Raw genomic sequence first — 19,696 nt, forward strand, 5'->3', positions numbered from 1 at the left:
TGTTTATTTTTTATTTTGAGACAGGGTCTCACTAAATTGTTTAGGGCCTCGATAAGTTGCTGAGGCTGACCTTGAACTAGTGATCCTTCTGCCTAAGCCTCCTGAGTCACTGGGATTACTCCATGGTGCTTGGCTTCAGGCATTCTTATACTGAATAATCAGTGACTCTTAGTATAGGAGAGGAATTAAGAAATGTGTGGAGACTTTGTGGTTGACAGTTACCAGGGGGATGTATTGGCATTTAGTAGGCAGGGGGACTGGTAGAGTGTGTAGCAATCACTGTGTATAACCTGTTAGAATTGTGGCAGCAATAAATGAAGTAGGTAAGATGATAAAGAATGCCAGCAAAGGGCTGGGGATGTGGCTCAAGCGGTAGCGCGCTCGCCTGGCATGCGTGCGGCCCGGGTTCGATCCTCAGCACCACATACCAACAAAGATGTTGTGTCCGCCGAGAACTAAAAAAAAATAAATATTAAAAATTCTCTCTTTCTCTCTCTCTCCTCTCTCACTCTCTCTTTAAAAAAAAAAAAGAATGCCAGCAAAAATTGCTCCTCAGAAAATGTATGCAAACAAATTCTTAGTTTAATGCACTTCATTGTGTTAATAACTGACCATTTAAAATGGAAATACTTTGCTTTTAGCTAATTTACTTTCTTTTTGACTACTCGCTGTAGAAATGTGAGTAATTCTTGGTTGGTATTATGAGAAGTTGATATGCCTTTAATGTATTATAGAATGTATTGAGTTATAGTATTTAAAAAAATTTTAGGAGTTGGTTTGCATATTTTGTATCTTTTTCTTTTGATACTTAAACAAACAACAAAAATTATAAAAAGAAAATGTAAAATTTCCATATACTTTTTGCCCAGATTTACCTATTGTTTATGTTGTATCCATTCTTCCCTTCCTCTCCTTGTCCACATACAAACATACTCATACACATATTATCTGTTTAAGAGAAATTGATTTGTAATTGAAATGTGTTTTTTGTGTGTGAAAATTTGGTCTCCTTCTATTAATCATTTAGAATTTTAGTATAAATATAAGTCATCACAATGGTATAAACCCAGTGAACATCCAAAATTACTTTTTTTAGTCAAATCTTAAAATTTTAAACTATTTGCTACCACTGGTTATATTATTGCTTAAAAGCTATATTATTTACCAGGTTTCTGTAGGCCTGACATTAAAATTATTTCTTTTAGATTTATAATATATTGCATAATATGTATAAATTTGGTATATAAATTAACTTAAACTATTTTTTTTGTATAGTACAAATCAGTAGATGCCAAGTGACTTAAAAATAATCTTCAGACATTCTTTTATTTTTTCCCCATATTTTTAAGTTGGTGCATTATAATTGCACATATTGGTGGGCTTTATTGTTACATATTTGTATGTGCACACAATATAACAATATAGTTTGGCCAGTATCACTCCCCAGCATTTCTTTCTCCTTCCTACCTCCTACCCCTTTGTCCCTTTCCTCTACTGATCTCCCTTTGATTTTTAGGAGATCGACCCCCCACCTTTGTTTTCCTTTTTCCTCTCTAACTTCAGCATATGAGAGAAAATATATGACCCTTAGCCTTCTGAGTTTGACTTGTTTCACTTGACATAATGCTAGTTCCATCCATTTTCCTTGCAAATGCCATAGTTTCATTTTTTCCTTATGGCTGAATAAAAGTCTGTTGTGTGTATATACCACATTTTCTTATCCATTCATCCGTTGATTGGACTCCTAGGCTGGTATCATAGTTTGGTTATTGTGAATTGTGCAGCTGTAAATATGGGTATGCATGAATCACTGTAGCAAGATGACTTTAATTCTTTAGGATAACAAACAATTCTTAAGGGAACTCTTAAAATTCTGTTCAGGGAGCAGTCAATTTTCTAGTGGCATTCTTTTCCTAGTTCCCAGAGTCCTAGAGCCCTGGTTTGGAATGTTGACTTTGGTGCTACCTACTTGTGTTCTGTAGAGCAGGTAGCTTGATTGCATTAATGGAACTCTCCTTACCCCCAGCTTTACTCATTTTTTAATCATCATCTCCTCCTCCTCCTCCTACTCTTCTTCCTCCTTCTCCTCCTCCTTCCTCCTCCTCCTTCCTCCTCCTCCTTCCTCCTCCTCCTTCCTCCTCCTCCTCATTCCTCCTCCTAATTCCTCCTCCTCATTCCTCCTCCTCATTTCTCCTCCTCCTCATTCCTCCTCCTCCTCATTCCTCCTCTTCCTCTTCCTCCTCCTCCTCTCCCCCCTTTCCTCCTCCTCCTCCTTCTTCTTCCTATAAATTGAACCCAGGGTGCTTAACTACTGAGTCATATCCCCAGCCCTATTTATTTATTTATTTAAATTTTGAGATGGAGTCTTGCTGAGTTGTGTAGGGCCTTGCTAAGTTGCTGAGGCTGGCTTTGAACTTGTGATCCTCCTGCCTTAGCCTCCTGAGGCTCTGAACTCCATCATTTGGAAGGCTTTTAGTTCTAAAGTTTATGACTAAGTCAGAAAATTTCCACTTGCAGTTTTGTCTTTATAGGAGCATACCTAGTGGATAAAACAAATTACACCCTATTAAGCTAAGGTAAGAAAACACACTTCTCAGATTTGGGGGCCTACTTGTGTTGCTCTGAGTTTGAATTATGATTTGATCACTTTCAGAAATACCATTACTTCAAATGTAGGTACATGTTCTCTTGCTCAGAGGAGTTCAGAGGGGAATATATATTTCAGATTACTATTAATGTAATTACTATTAAATATTAATCTTGCTGTCTCTTTCATTAATTTTGCAAAACAGTGTGATTATTATATAAGGTTCTTTTCTTTAATGTTGTTAGAATTGATGAAATTCATGCCTTTTACATTAACTTCTAAAATTATTTCTGTATAAAAATGTTATGCGCATGAGTTTTATTATTTGTCATTTATTAAGACAGAAGAACAAATTAGTGATATTTGTCATGTAGTCTTTACTGAATAAATATATAATTGACATCCAATTTTTCAATACTGTCTGCACAGCTGTATATAACCACTTTTTTCCCATAAAACACAGTCATTTTGTGCTAAGAGAATTTGAGCCTGTCAATGTATATGATGGATGCTATTATATAGGTGTCTCCTAATTTTTCAGAAGTATGAAATTGACATTAAAAATGTTGAAGTCTGTGTCCTTCCTCAAAATTGAGCTAAAATATTATTTTGGTTATTTTCTTTTTTTGGAAACAGACAAGGTGACTGTGAAGGTAATTCTAGTCTCTATTTAAAGTTGTAGGTTTGAAAGGTTCAAGAGTGGAGTGAAAAAATTTTCCCAGATTTTCCCCTTTTCAGAGATTTCCACTTCTAGCACTGAGCCATATATTAGTTTTGTTTTTTTAAGTGGAAATGCTCTGTTTTTATCATGATGGTGGTCCATGTGTTAGGATGTCAGGTAAAACTTACATGGGTTCCATTTTATTCATGTTCAGAAGTGGTGGTGGTCGAGTTCTGTTTTTCCCCCTGAATACAGAAACTGACTTGCATTGGCATGACCTAGATACCTTGGCAGAGTCACTCTCACACATTAGAAGCATTCAGATGCTAAAGGATAAACAATAAAATATAAAAGATTATAGTCAGACACTGATAGATACTCATTATTAACACTTATATTGTGGGGCATTTGTAGTGACAATGTCTTTTAAAAAATATAGTCACCTGTTTTTGATTTTAGAAGAATAAACTAGAGATGGAATTTATAGGCTGTTAGTAAAGGGTTTGATACTATACAGTAAAGCATTGTGTTTGAAATTCTAGCATCTACTTCTTTTCCAATCAGTCCAACTTAACTTTTTAAGGAGGTTCAATTTTTTTTGTACATTTTATTTCTGAAAATATGTTTTAAAAATATGTATTTATTTTTGAACCATTTCAGAGTAGGTTGCATATATCATACTTCTTTTCCCATTTGTAACTAAGTATGTAGTCCTAACAAACAAGGCCATTCTCTAGTGCAACCATGGCAAAGTAATCACATAGATCATTTTTCTAGTATATATCCTTATTCCAATGTTTTGACAGTTTTCCCCCAGATTTTCTTTATGGAAGTCTTTAGTATAAAGTCCAGCCCATAATACTTGTTCTATAATAATAAAATAATTATTCATATATTGGATTTGATTATTAAGTCTGTCTAATCCAGAAGAGCTTCTCAGATCTTTATCTTTCATAATATTGATGTTTTTGAAGAATACAGACTTGTCCTTTTATGTAATATTTCTCCAATAAGTGTTGTCTGACAGTTCCTCTTTGGGATCTGACATAACATGTGCCTGGTTTGGGGGCATTCCATTAGGAAGCCTGTCTTGAAGAGAAAGGAAGAAAGCTTGGTGACCTTTAGATTCCTTTCCCAGTTAGCTCTTTAATAAAAAATTTCCCATTTCTTCTTTAATTGAAATAGGATTCAAATCTCTTGCTAAGAACAGAACTTATGCAAGAGAATATGAGAAGATCTTGAAAGGAGAAATTTGGATTTTATCAAGAGATCACTTTTAGCAGAATTTCTGTTTTGAATTATGTTGACCAAGTTCTCAGGATGATAGTGAACAAATACTATGAAGGTGTAAAGCATAATAGTGTTGAATATAATTGTTTTATAGTAATAAAATAATTTCAGCTAGTAACATAAATGGAGATTTCATTAGAATTAAAAGTTTAAAATCTCAAAAAACCAAAGGCTGAATGTTTTCTCTTATATGTGGATGCTGATTCATAATAAGGGTGGGGAGTGGAGTATGGAGGAATGGAGGAACTTTAAATAGGGCAAAGGGAAGGGAGGAGAAGGGAGTGGGCACGGGGATAGGAAAGATGGTGGGATGAGATGGACATCATTACCCTAAGTACATATATGAAGACACAAATGTGTGATTCTACTTTGTGTACAACCAGAGACATGAGAAATTGTGCTCTATATGTGTGCTATGAATTGAAGTGAATTTTGCTGTCATGTATCACAAATTAGAATAAGTAAATTTAAAAAAATGACATTGCAGTAGAATAAATGAACATATCAAGACTGAATCTCATTGGGTTTCAGAGATTTCTGGTCATATTAGATTTAATATACAATATCAAGATATTTACCATTTACAGTTATGACTATTAAAAGTTTGATAATTACGTGGTATAGTGAAAGCTAGAAAATTTACTTGGAGTATTAAAAAAGATAAGAAATTCAAATTCATAGGCAACTTTCAGATACATGGTACTAGAATTTCTTTCTTTTTTATTTTTAATATTTTTTAGTTGTAGTTGACACAATACCTTTATTTTATTTACTTATTTATATGTGGTGCTGAGGATCAAACCCAGGGCTTCGCATATGCTAGGTGACTGCTCTATCGCTGAGCCACAACCCCAGCCCCTAGAATTTCTTAAAATAATTTAAGAGTCATTATGTCTAAATGTGATTTTAAAACAAATTTTAAGGAAGAGGATTATGACTTTGAATAAATAATTATTATGTTTTTGTTTTAATATAAACAAATACTTAATGACCCCTCCCTCTATGTGTATTGCTGCTTGTCTTGGTCTTTGGGGATATTGCCAAGAATTGAGGTAGCCATGGCCCTTGGCTTTGAGGAGCACAGAGTTAGTGGAAAAGACATACTGAACAAGTAGAGTTTGTCATTATTAATACAACAAGGGAAATTCCAGAGTCTGCAGGTGCAAGGGAACCCATACTTTGATAGGTCAGGAAGATTACATTGGGGAAATCTTTTTTTTTAATCAATAAAAAATTATTGATTAAAAAAATGACAGTGGAATGCATTACAATTCTTATTATACATTTATACCACAGTTTTTCATATCTCTGTTTGTACATAAAGTATGTTGACACCCAATTCATGTCTTCATACATGTACTTTGGATAATGATGTCTATCTGTACCTGAGACTAAGTGAAGAGGAAGAGGGAGAGTGCTTTAAACAGAACAATGTGTAACACCTGGCATTTAGAGATTAATAAGGGAAAGTTGAGTATTGGTAGAAGCAGGTGGATTGGAAGAGACTAAATTTATAAATTTAGTTTAAATAAGTGCTCCATTTGTGCCTCCCTTCAGTATTTTTATCTTTAATCTATTTGCTTCATCTTCCCCAACTCACTTTTATTGTCAGGTTGTTTTTAAAAGTATAAATGTATCATTAAAATGAATACATTTTGAAAATGTGAAAAAGATCATTGGTATGCTCATTAAAGAAGCCATGTTTGTCTTCTGCATATGATATTGTTCAGATAATATTTTTATATTATTGTGTTCATGGTATAATGGGAATTTTATATTTGAACGTTCCATGTTGAATTTTATATTTGAACATTCCACAGTTATATTTTTGTAATTGTTTTTAAAATTAGAATTCATCATTATCATATTTCTCAAAGGTATTGGTGCATTATAACTTATTTAACCAGGTTCTTATTTTGTGGTCATTTGGAATGGTTCAGTTTTTTAAAAAAATGTTTGCAGAATGAATATCACTTATGAATTTCTTCTTTAACTTATAAACTGCACTTAATTCCTTAGGCAAAATTTATTGTATTGAATATTTTTCACCCATGTCATGTGTCTTTCTAAAAAGGATGGTGGTCAATGGCTATACCACCCTGAAGTACCAGGTGTCATCTAAAAGATTGTGCCCATTTACAGTTAATCTGGTATTTGGTATCTGAAGATACTGATTTCACCATAACTAATCTATTAGACTTAAAGTGACACAAACTTGCTTTCAGTGGCATTATTTGATTTTTAGACAGGATAACTTTAAAAAAAATTATGGTAAAATATACCATTTTTATATGAATTTTTTTATTTATATATCTCAGGGGAATGCATTATAATTCTTATTACATATATAGAGCACAATTTTTCATATCTCTGGTTGTATACATAGTATATTCACACCAATTCGTGTCTTCATACATGGACTTTGGATAGTAATGATTATCACATTTCACCATCATTAATTACCCCATGCCCCCTCCTTTCCCCTCCAATCCTTCTGCCCTATCTAGAGTTTGTCTATTTCTCCTATGTTCCCTCTTCCTATCCCACTATGGATCAGCGTATTTATATCAGAGAAAACATTTGGCGTTTGGTTTTTTGGGATTGGCTAACTTCACTTAGCATTATCTTTTCTAACTCCATCCATTTACCTGCAAATGCCATTTTTTTTAATAGAAAATTGATTTTATTTATCCTATAAATATACACTGTTTTGTTATTTCACTATTAGTATTTAACATTACATTTCAAGTCCTTGAGTTGAATCTTGAAAATCATCCTAATTTATTACTGCATACTTCATATGGAATTTGCTTTTCATTTTTAAGCTACAAAATTTACATCTAGATTTTTTTTCTTTTTTTAAAAATTAAAAAAAATATTTTTTATTATTGTTCAAAACATTACAAAGCTCTTGACATATCATGTTTCATACATTTGATTCACGCGGATTATGAACTCCCATTTTTACCCCGTATACATATTGCAGATTCACATCGGTTACACATCCACTTTTTTACATACTACCATACTAGTGTATGTTGTATTCTGCTGCCTTTCCTATCCTCTACTATCCCCCCCTCCCCTCCCCTCCCCTCCCATCTTCTCTCTCTACCCCATCTACTGTAATTTATTTCTCTCTCTTGTTTTTTTCCCCTTTTCCCCTCAATTCCTCTTATATGTAATTTTGTATAACAATGAGGGTCTCCTTCCTTTACCATGCAATTTCCCTTCTCTCTCCCTTTCCCTCCCCCTTCTCGTCCCTGTTTAATGGTGATCTTCTTCTCATGCTCTTCCTCCATGCTCTGTTTTTAGTTGCTCTACTTATATCAAAGATGACATTTGGCATTTGTTTTTTAGGGATTGGCTAGCTTCACTTAGCATAATCTGCTCTAGTGCCATCCATTTCCCTGCAAATTCCATGATTTTGTCATTTTTCAGTGCTGAGTAGTACTCCATTGTGTATAAATGCCACATTTTTTTAATCCATTTATCTATTGAAGGGCATCTAGGTTGGTTCCACAGTCTAGCTATTGTGAATTGTGCTGCTATGAACATCGATGTGGCAGTATCCCTGTAGTACGCTCTTTTAAGGTCTTTAGGGAATAGTCCAAGAACGGGAAAGCTGGGTCAAATGGTGGTTCTATTCCCAGCTTTCCAAGGAATCTCCATACTGCTTTCCAAATTGGCTGCACCAATTTGCAGTCCCACCAGCAATGTACAAGAGTACCCTTTTCCCCACATCCTTGCCAGCACTTGTTGTTGTTTGACTTCATAATGGCTGCCAATCTTACTGGAGTGAGATGGTATCTTAGGGTGGTTTTGATTTGCATTTCTCTGACTGCTTGAGATGGTGAGCATTTTTTCATGTACTTGTTGATTGATTGTATGTCCTCCTCTGAGAAGTGTCTGTTCAAGTCCTTGGCCCATTTGTTGATTGGGTTATTTGTTTTCTTATTGTTTAATTTTTTGAGTTCTGTATATACTCTGGATATTAGGGCTCTATCTGAAGTGTGAGGAGTAAAGATTTGTTCCCAGGATGTAGGCTCCCTATTTACCTCTCATATTGTTTCTCTTGCTGAGAAAAAACTTTTTAGTTTGAGTAAGTCCCATTTGTTGATTCTTGTTATTAACTCTTGTGCTATGGGTGTCCTATTAAGGAATTTGGAGCCCTACCCCACAATATGTAGATCGGAGCCAACTTTTTCTTCTATCAGACGCAGAGTCTCTGATTTGATATCAAGCTCCTTGATCCATTTTGAGTTAACTTTTGAGCATGGCAAGAGAAGGGGATTCAGTTTCATTTTGTTGCATATAGATTTCTAGTTTTCCCAGCACCATTTGTTGAAGATGCTATCCTTCCTCCATTGCATGCTTTTAGCACCTTCATCAAATATAAGATAGATGTAACTTTGTGGATTGGTCTCTGTGTCCTCTATTCTGTACCATTGGTCCACCCGCCTGTTTTGGTACCAGTACCATGCTGTTTTTGTTACTATTGCTCTGTAATATAGTTTGAAATCTGGTATCGCTATACCGCCTGATTCACACTTCCTGTTTAGAGTTGCTTTTGCTATTCTGGGTCTTTTATTTTTTCCATATGAATTTCATGATTGCTTTATCTATTTCTACAAGAAATGCCATTGGGATTTTGATTGGCATTGCATTAAACCTATAGAGAACTTTTGGTAATATCGCCATTTTGATGATGTTAGTTCTGCCTATCCATGAACAGGGTATATTTTTCCATCTTCTAAGATCTTCTTCTACTTCTCTCTTTAGGGTTCTGTAGTTTTCATTGTTTAAGTTTTTCACCTCTTTTGTTAGGTTGATTCCCAAGTATTTTATTTTTTTTGAGGATATTGTGAATGGGTTGTTTATCCTCATTTCCATTTCAGAAGTTTTGTCGCTGATATATAGGAATGCCTTTGATTTATGCGTGTTAATTTTATATCCTGCCTCTTTGCTGAATTCATTTATTAGCTCTAATAGCTTCTTTATAGACCCTTTTGGGTCTGCTAGGTCTAGAATCATGTCATCTGCAAATAGTGATAATTTAAGTTCTTCTTTTCCTATTTTTATGCCTTTAATTTCTTTTGTCTGTCTAATTGCTCTGGCCAGTGTTTCGAGAACTGTGTTGAACAGAAGTGGTGATAGAGGGCATCCCTGTTTTGTTCCAGATTTTAGAGGGAATGCCTTCAATTTTTCTCCATTCAGAATGATGCTAGCCTGAGGCTTAGCATAGATAGCTTTTACAATGTTGAGGTAAGTTCCTGTTATCCTTAGTTTTTCTAGTGTTTTGAACATAAAGGGGTGCTGTACTTTGTCGAATGCTTTTCCTGTGTCTATCGAGATGATCATATGGTTCTTATCTTTAAGTCTATTGATGTGGTGAATAACATTTATTGATTTCCGTATATTGAACCATCCTTGCATCCCAGGGATGAATCCTACTTGATCATGGTGCACAATTTTTTTGATGTGTTTTTGTATCCGATTCGCCAGAATTTTATTGAGGATTTTTGCATCTAGGTTCATCAGAGATATTGGTCTGTAGTTTTCTTTCTTTGAGGTGTCTTTGTCTGGTTTCGGAATCAGGGTGATGTTGGCCTCATAGAATGAATTTGGAAGAGCTCCCTCTTTTTCTATTTCCTGAAATAACTTAAAAGTATTGGTATTAATTCTTCTTTAAAGGTTTTGTAAAACTCCGCTGTATACCTATCCGGTCCTGGGCTTTTCTTGGTTGGTAGTCTTTTGATGGCTTCTTCTATTTCATCCATTGATATTGGTCTGTTCAAATTGTGTGTATTTTCCTGACTCAGTCTGGGCAAATCATATGTCTTAAGAAATTTATCGATATCTTCACTATCCTCTATTTTATAGGAATATAGGTTTTCAAAATAATTTCTAATTGTCTTCTGTATTTCTGTAGCATCTGTTGTGATACTGCCTTTTTCATCCCGTATGTTAGTGATTTGAGTTCTCTCTCTTCTTCTCTTCATTAGCATGGCTAAGGGTCTGTCAATCTTATTTATTTTTTCGAAGAACCAACTTTTAGTTTTGTTATTTTTTTCAATAGTTTCTTTTGTTTCAATTTCGTTGATTTCTGCTCTGATTTTAATTATTTCTTGCCTTCTGCTACATTTGCTGTTGTTTTGCTCTTCCTTTTCTAGGGCTTTGAGATGAAGTGTGAGCTCATTTATTTGTTGGTTTTTTCTTTTTTTGAGGAATGACCTCCAGGCAATGAATTTCCCTCTTAAAACTGCTTTCATTGTGTCCCATAGATTCCGATATGTTGTGTCTGTATTTTCATTTATCTCTAAGAATTTTTTTATTTCCTCCTTTATGTCTTCTGTAACCCATTGATCGTTCAGTAACATATTGTTCATTTTCCATGTGATGTAGGATTTTTCCTTCCTTCTTTTATCATTGATTTCCAGTTTCATTCCATTATGATCAGATAAAATGCATGGTATTATCTCCATCCCTTTATATTTACTGAGGGTTGCCCTATGGAATAATATATGGCCTATTTTTGAGAAGGATCCATGTGCTACTGAGAAAAAAGTATATCTACTTGATGATGGTTGATATATTCTATATATGTCAATTAAGTCTAGGTTATTGACTGTGTTATTGAGTTCTGTAGTTCCTTTGTTCAACTTTTGTTTGGAGGATCTGTCCAATGGTGAGAGAGGTATGTTGAAGTCACCCATAATTATTGTGTTGTGGTCTATTTGATTTTTGAACTTGAGGAGAGTTTGTTTTATGAATGTCCCAGCACCATTATTTGGTGCATAAATATTGATAATTGTTTTGTCTTGTTGGTGAATGGTTCCTTTTAACAGTATATAATGTCCTTCCTTATCCCTTTTGATTAACTTAGTCTTGAAGTCGATTTTATTTGATATGAGGATGGCCACCTGTGCTTGATTTCGAGGACCATGTGCTTGGTATGTTTTTTCACAATCTTTCACCTTCAGCCTGTGTATGTCTTTTCCAATCAGATGTGTCTCCTGGAGGTAGCATATTGTTGGATTTGTTTTTTTAATCCATGATACCAGCCTATGTCCCTTTATTGGTGAGTTTAAGCCATTAATGTTTAGAGTTACTATTGATATATGGTTTGTACTTGCAGCCATCTTTGATTATTTATCTTTTTTTTAAAATTTGGTTTGTTTTTCCATGATTAGACTTCCCCCCGCCCTCTCGCTTTACTGAGGTACTTCCCACTGTTGGTTTTGGTTATTGTTTTTCATTTCTTCCTCGTGTGGTGTTTTGATCAAGATTCTTTGCAATGCTGGTTTTCTGGTTGCAAATTCTTTTAACTTTTGTTTATCATGAAAGATTTTTATTTTGTTGTCGTACCTGAAGCTTAATTTTGCTGGATACAAAATTCTTGGTTGGCATCCTTTGTCTTTCAGTGTTTGAAATATCTTGTTCCAGGATCTTCTCGCTTTCAATGTCTGTGATAAAAAATCTGTTGTTAACCTTATTGGTTTACCCCTGAATGTAATCTGCCTCCTTTCTCTATTAGCTTTTAATATTTTCTCTTTGTTCTGTATATTGGATATCTTCATAAGAATGTGTCTTGGCGTTGGTCTACTGTGATTTTGTATGCTCCGTGTCGTGTATGCATCTAAAATTTGTACATCCATTTCCTTTTTTATATCTGGAAAGTTTTCTATAATTATTTCATTCAAGAGATTGCTCATTCCCTTGGTTTGAACCTCTATACCTTCCTCTATCCGGATGACTCTTAAGTTTGGTTTTTTTATGTTATCCCATATCTCTTGGATGTTTTTCTCGTGATTTTTTACCAGCCTTTCTGAGTTGGCTAGACTCTTTTCAAGATGATATATTTTGTCTTCATTATCTGACATTCTGGCTTCTGCTTGCTCCACTCTGTTAGTGATACTCTCATTTGAGTTTTTAATTTGGTTTATAGTTTCCTTCATTTCTAAGATTATTGTTTGATTTTTTTTTATAATCTCTATCTCCTGATAAAGCTGCTTAACTTCTTCTTTTTATCTGTTTATGTAATTCATTCTCAATGTGTTCTTTCATTGTTTGAATTTGCTGTCTCATGTCTTCTTTAAGATTCCATTCCATCTGTCTAAGGTGTTCCTTGAGTTCTTTATTTGACCATTTTTCTGATTCCTCTAGGTCCTCTTGAATATTTAGGATGTCCTTCATTGTTTGTACTCCTTTTCTTCCTTCCTTTTTCATGCTGCTCATGTTACTTCTTGTTCTGTTTGACTGCTGAGTTACTGTTTACTCCTATAAATTTATTTGGTTTTGTGTATCTCTGGGGTCTCTCTTTTGTGATGGGAGACTATGACTAGAGATGATGAGTTTTGTTGCACTTGAAAGCAGATTCATTCGTTTCTTAAACTGTGTACGGATTCTGATGGCATATATCGGTCTGCGGTTTGGTCTTGGGACTTATATTTAGGTTGAATGATGTTATGGTATTGAGGTTGATATCTCTTGGCTACCTTGGAAGGTTGCTCTACTGACGAGGGATATTAACAGGAGAATGGTCTGGAGTATTTGGGCGTAGCTTGGGACTTGGTAGCACTATATAATGCCTTGGAACATTTACCTATACATATTTAATAAATTACACATAAACAGCGTCGTGATGCTTGGGAGGAAAGGTATTAGAAGGGGAGGGAAGAAGTCACTAAAGAGAATGAGAGTAAACAGGTAGAATTCAAGGAAAGGGGAATAAGGAAATGAAAAGAAATGAAAAGACAGAAGAAAAAAATAGAAAATAAAAAAAGAAAAAAATTTTAAAAAAATAATTAAAAATATAAACAAAAAATAAAAAAATAATAAAAAACCAAATAATTAAAAAAAATTTAAAAATGCAGTCTTAGAGTTCGATTAACTTCTGTTTCAGCAGGTGGAACTGTGCCCACTGGGCCAAGCTTCTCCTCTCAATACGTGCGGGAACCAATCACTGTGAAGCAGCTCCTCCTCCCCAACTGGGCGGGTCTCTAATCCTGAGTGCCTAGGGCCTTTTCTTGTGTCTAGTCACTTCCCCACTTTTCCTCCAGCCAGGCCCCACTCACTGGTGACGCTCACCACAATACTGGCTACACGCCAGGTCTGCTGCTCCTGGAAGCCCTATTTTCTTGAATGACTGGGCACACTCTCCCTGCTTGCCATTCCCTCAGACCCTAAGGTTGTGGAGCGTGGGGCTGAGAACTTCTGGTAGCCACACCCCGGGTAGCTGGTGCAAGAGACCTCAGTTGTCAGCGCTGGTGGGAGCAGTAGCTGGGGGTCCCGCGCTGCTCCTGGTTCCCTCGATCTGACTATTGCGCTCACAGGAGAGCTGGGAGGGGCCCTTGAGGTTTCCCTGCTGTGTGGAGAGGGAGGGCTAGGGGGTTACACACCTGCCGCCACCAGTTTCAATGAAGTTATCTCCTCCGCCGCATTCTGGTGACGTCAGTTCTCTGCCACGGTGATATCCCTTGCGAATGGCAACAGTTTGTTCCCTTTGCCGGGTGTCTGATGCAACGGGTAGGTCCTGACCCGCTCTCCCAAGCCCCGTCTCAATCCTGTGGCCACTGCCTATGAAGGCTTGGTTGGTATTCCAGATGCCATGATTTTATTCTTTTTTATTGTTGAGTAATGTTCTGTTGTGTATATATGGCACATTTTTTTTTATCCATTCATCTATTGAAGGGCATCTAGGTTGGTTCCACAGTTTAGTTATTGTGAATTGTGCTGCTATAAACATTGATGTGACTGTGTCCCTGTAGTATGCTGTTTTTAAGTCCTTTGGGTATAGACCGAGGAGAGGGACAGCTGGGTCAAATCGTGGTTTCATTCCCAATTTTCCAAAGAATGTCCATACTGCTTTCCATATTGGCTACACCAATTTGCAGCCCCACCAGCAGAGTATGAGTGTACCCTTTTCCCCACATCCTTGCCAACACTTATTGTTGTTTGTATGCATAATAGCTGCCATTCTGACTTTAGTGAGATGAAATCTTACAATGGTTTTAATTTGCATTTCTCTAATTGCTAGTGATGATGAACATTTTTTCATGTATTTGTTAATTGATTGTACATCATCTTCTGAGAAGTGTCTCTACAGGTCCTTGGCCCATTTATTGACTGGGTTTTTTTTTTTTTTTTTTTTTTTTTTTAGCTTTTTGAGTTCTTTATATACCCTAGTAATTAGTGATCTATCTGATGTGTGAGGGGTAAAGATTTGCTCCTAAGATGTAGGCTCTGTATTCACCTCACAGATTGTTTGTTTTGCTCAGAAGAAGCTTTTTAGTTTGAGTCCATCCCATTTATTGATTCTTGATTTTAATTCTTGTGCCACTAGAATCTTATTAAGGAAGTTGGGGCCTAATCCCACATGATGGAGATTAGGGCTTACTTTTTCTTCTATTAGACGCAGAGTCTCTGGTTGTATTCCTAAGTTCTTGATCTATTTTGAGTTGAGTTTTGTGCATGATGAGAGACAGGGGTTTAATCTCATTTTGTTGCATATGGATTTACAGTGTTCCCAGCATCATTTGTTGAAGAGGCTATCTTTTGTCTAATGCATGTTCTTTGCACCTTTGTCCAATATGAGATAATTGTAGTTTTGTGGATTAGTCTCTGTGTCCTCTATGCTGTACCATTGGTCTACCAGTCTGTTTTGGTGCCTAAATCATGCTGTTTTTGTTACTGTTACTCTGTAGTATGGTTTGAGTTCTGGTATAATGATGCTACCTGCTTCACTCTTCCTGCTAAGGATTGCGTTTGCTATTCTGGGTCTCTTATTTTTCCAGATGAATTTCATGATTGCTTTTTCTATTTCTATGAGGAATGTCATTGGGATTTTGATGCATTAACTGCATTAAACCTGTATAGTGCTTTTGGAAGTATGGTCATTTTGATAATATTAATTCTGCCTATCCAAGAGCAAGGTAGATCTTTCGATCATCTGAGGTCTTCTTTGGTTTCTTTCTTTAGGGTTCTTTAATTTTCGTTATATGAGTCTTTCACCTCTTTTGTTGATTCCCAAGTATTTTATTTTATTTTTTTTGAGGCTATTGAGAATGGGGTAGTTTTCCTCATTTCCCTTTCTGAGGATTTGTCACTGATATACAGAAATGCCTTTCATTTATGGGTGGTGATTTTATATCCTGCTACTTTGCTGAATTCATTTGTAGGAGTTTTCTGGTGGAACTTTTAGGGTCTTCCAGGTATAGAATCATATTATCAGCAAATAGTGCCGTTTTGAGTTCTTCTTTTCCTATGTGTATCCCTTTACTTTCTTTCGTCTAATTGCTCTGGCCAGTGTTTCAAGATCTATGTTAAATAGAAGTGGTGAAAGAGGGCATCCCTGTGTTGTTTGAATTTTTAGAGGGAATGCTTTCAAGTTTTCTCCATTAGAATGATGTTGGCCTGGGCCTTAGCATAGATGGCCTTTATGATGTTGAGATATTTTTCTATTGTCCCAAGTTTTTCTAGTGTTTTGAACATAAAGGGGTGCTGAATTTTGTCAAATGCTTTTTCTGCATCTATTGCAGAAAAAGATGATCAGATGATCATATGATTCTTATCTTTAAGTCTATTGATGTAATGAATTATATTTATTGATTTCTATATGTTGAACCAACCTTGCATCCCTGGGATAAATCCCACTTGATCATGGTGCACGATCTTTTTGGTACTTTTTTTTATTCAATTTACTAGAATTTTATTGAGAATTTTTGCATCTATGTTCATTAGAGATATTGGTTTGAAGTTTTCTTATTTTGATGTGTCTATGCCTGGTTTTGGAATCAGAGTGATATTGGCCTCATAGAATGAGTTTGAAAGTGCTGCCTCTTTTTCTATTTCCTGAAATAAATTAGAGAGTATTGGTATTAGTTCTTCTTTAAAGGTCTTTAGAACTCGACTGTGTATCCATCTGGTCCTAAGCTTTTCTTGGTTGGTAGACTTTTGATGGCATCTGCTATTTCGTTACTTGAAGTTGATCTGTTTAAATTGTGTATATTATCCTGATTCAATTTGGGCAAATTATATGACTCTAGAAATTTGTCGATGCCTTCTATACTTTCTATTTTATTGGAGTACAGGTTTTTAAAATAATTTCTAATTATCTTATGTATTTCTGTAGTGTCTGTTGTGATAAAATATACCATTTTTAAGTGTGTAGTTTAGTAGTTTTAAGTACATTCTCATTGTTGTGCAGGCAATCGTTCTTTTCATTTTGCAAAACTGTGTTTCTACACTAAACACTTATCTTCCCATTTCTTCTACTCCCTGCCTTTGGTTACTCTAGGTCCATCATATAAGTGGAATCCTGGAGTTATTTGTCTTTTTGTGAATGACCTATTTCAATTAATATAATGTCCTCAGGGCTCATCCCTGTTATAGTAGTGCCAGAATCTTTTTCCTTTTTGAGACTTAATAGTTTTCCATTGTACATATGTACATATTTTGTTTAACTGTTCATCTGTCAGTGGACACTGGGGTTGCTTCCATCTTTTGGCTATTGTGAATAATGCTATTATGAACATAAGTGGACAAATATGTCTTTGAGGTCCTGCTTTCAATTCTGTGGGTTTCTGCTTAAAAATAGAATCTTTGGATCATATTATAATTCTATTTTTATTTTTGTGAGGGACTATCATACTGTTTTCTATAGTGACTTCACCAATTTACATTGTATTAAGGTTTCCATTTTCTCCACATCCTTGCCAGAGCTTTATTTATTTTTAAATTTTAAATTTATTTTTTAATTTTAAAATTTATTTATTTTTAAACTGCAGCTATCCTAGTGAGGTGGTATTTGTCTCCTTATTCTACAAGATAACTTTTTCAGGTGTTCACTGCTTACATTTTCTTTTGTAATATATCCTTCTACCTTAGTCCTTTCCTTACAAAATGATTATTGGGTGTTGCTTTTGCAAAATTTACTATGAGGCATATATTTTATATATTGCAATTTTAAGTTTCTTTTTGGGTTATGGGTTAATTTGTAATGGTCAAGAGGAGAGAGAACTCATAATACACAGAAGAGGCAATGATAGAAAAAGGTTTCAGAAAGGGAGGAACAGGATTCTGTCTGACGTAATATTCTGTCCTTCCCTATTATAATTAATGTGTTGTAAGGATTATAGATTTCACATTGGAGAAACTAAAAATGTCTTTGAATGTTAGAGGGAGTTCTGTGTTTAAATACACAAGCACTTTGGTGAAACTTATAGAAATGCCATACCTTTGTCTTTATATTTAACATGTTTTGTATGTATGGACAATAAGAGCATTGGGGGCTGGGACTGTGGCTCAGTGGTAGCTCACTTGCCTTGCATGTGTGAGGCACTTGCTTGATTCTCAGCACCATGTATAAATAAAAAAAATAAAGATCTATCAACAACTAAGGGAAAAATATTAAAAAAATAAGAACATCGGACAATAAATCTGATGTTATATTGAACCTTTATTTCAAGACTATAAACAGAAATACATGCTGCTTATTTTATTTTTTTTGTAAATGCTTCTTAATGCTTTCTGTGCTAATGAATTTTTTAAAAAAATTATGTCATTTGATACTTTTGTTTGAATCTAGAATAGGCCTAGATTGCCTGAATATTCTGTTTTCCTTGAGTTCTTAATTTTGAAAATGAGATCATATTTATATTTATATTTCCTTATTATGACTAGAAAATCTCTTTTCTTTCCATATTTGTATGTTTATTTGCATGTGGTTTTGAAAAATCAAAATAGAAAGTTCAATTCTACATGAAAACTGTGTTTAGAAACTCAAAATGTGTTAATTTGGAAATTAGAATATGTTCAGTTATATTGTATTATGTAGGGTCTAATTTAACTCATACTAGGAGTCATCTCAGTTGTCATCCAGTAACTAATTTTATCAAAATGTGTTTAATGCCGTTTTGTCTTGGTAGTATGGAAAGAGGCTGATTACCCTGTATATAGTAATGGCATTGTACCTCTTACATATTAGATACTTAAGAAATCTTGTATGGATGAGCAAGATTATTTCTTTTAAAATACACTTAGTGTATTCAGTAAACACATTAAAAATTTTCAGTGTTGTGAAGATAAATTGGGACATTGGAGCTTAACATTGCACACATATTTATGATACTTTTCCCTGATCTACAGAGTCGATGAGAAATTTCTTCCTGCTTTTTATAAGCAAAATGAATTGCCCTTTGACAAAAAATTTTTAAAGACTGTTTTTCCACAAACTGCTGACTTAATTACATGAATATAGATACTTTTGTTCATAAACAATTGCTGTCATCACATCTTCTCTTAGATTATGTGAGGGAAGGATGATGTCATCCACAAATACATAGTCTGTGTTTCCAGTGTTTCCAAAACTAACAATTTCAGGATATTTTACTTTGATCTCTCTCTCTCTGTCTCTCCCTTTAGCCCGCAACCCAAGTCAGCTTCATGAATGAAGGTTCGAGATGTGAGAAACCGCTAGGGAGTTTTGAATTAAAGAGACAAGACTCTAATTACCCTTAAACCAGCTCCAAGATGGCTCCTCCTAGCTCCAGCCTCCAGCCACCTATTGTGGTATCGAGGTTTATTGAAGAGGAGAGAGAGAGAGAGAGAGAAAGAAAACACACACCACCAGGGAGTGGACTTTTATTGGGGAACAAAAAATTCTGGGGGAAAATCCCATCCAATGGCGATTAAGGGGTAGCATCCCAAGGTCAGGGGGCGACAATTGGGTCTTCCAGGTAGTGGCCAGACATGCCTCTGCACAGACAAGCCCTTGGACCTGAGAAGGGTGGGGAAAGCTCTGACACAGCTCTGCCTAAGTGCCTCTCGCCCAGCCAGGGAGGTAACTCAAATCACGTGCGAGGATGGCCTCCCACATCTCCCCCCACCCCAACATTTTTTTCTATGAAGGAAAGATCTATGAAGATATTAGCGACATTAGCTTTTGCTAATGTTCATTTCTAAATGAAGTATTACAATTGGCTATAAAACACCTGAACACTATTTGGACAAAAAATATTTTAGATTTTAGGCATAGGAAATATGTAGAGAAAAAAGTCCACAATTTTTTTTAATCAACATGTTATATTTTATGTTGTTGAATTTGTAGAAGTTGATTTTCAGCATTCTAGAACAAAGTGTTTATGTCCTGCTTCTATAAT

At 35.2% G+C, this 19,696-nt stretch overlaps 1 protein-coding gene across 1 annotated transcript in view; it reads left to right on the forward strand.

Annotated features, from left to right (window-relative positions):
• Positions 1 to 19,696, forward strand: part of USP6NL (USP6 N-terminal like) — a 164,921-nt gene that overhangs the window by 23,490 nt on the left and 121,735 nt on the right. The gene's annotated exons all lie outside the window — the stretch shown is intronic.

The sequence above is a fragment of the Spermophilus citellus genome, assembly GCF_964194105.1.
Source record: "Spermophilus citellus genome assembly, chromosome: 6".
Taxonomy (NCBI): Eukaryota; Metazoa; Chordata; class Mammalia; order Rodentia; family Sciuridae; genus Spermophilus; species Spermophilus citellus.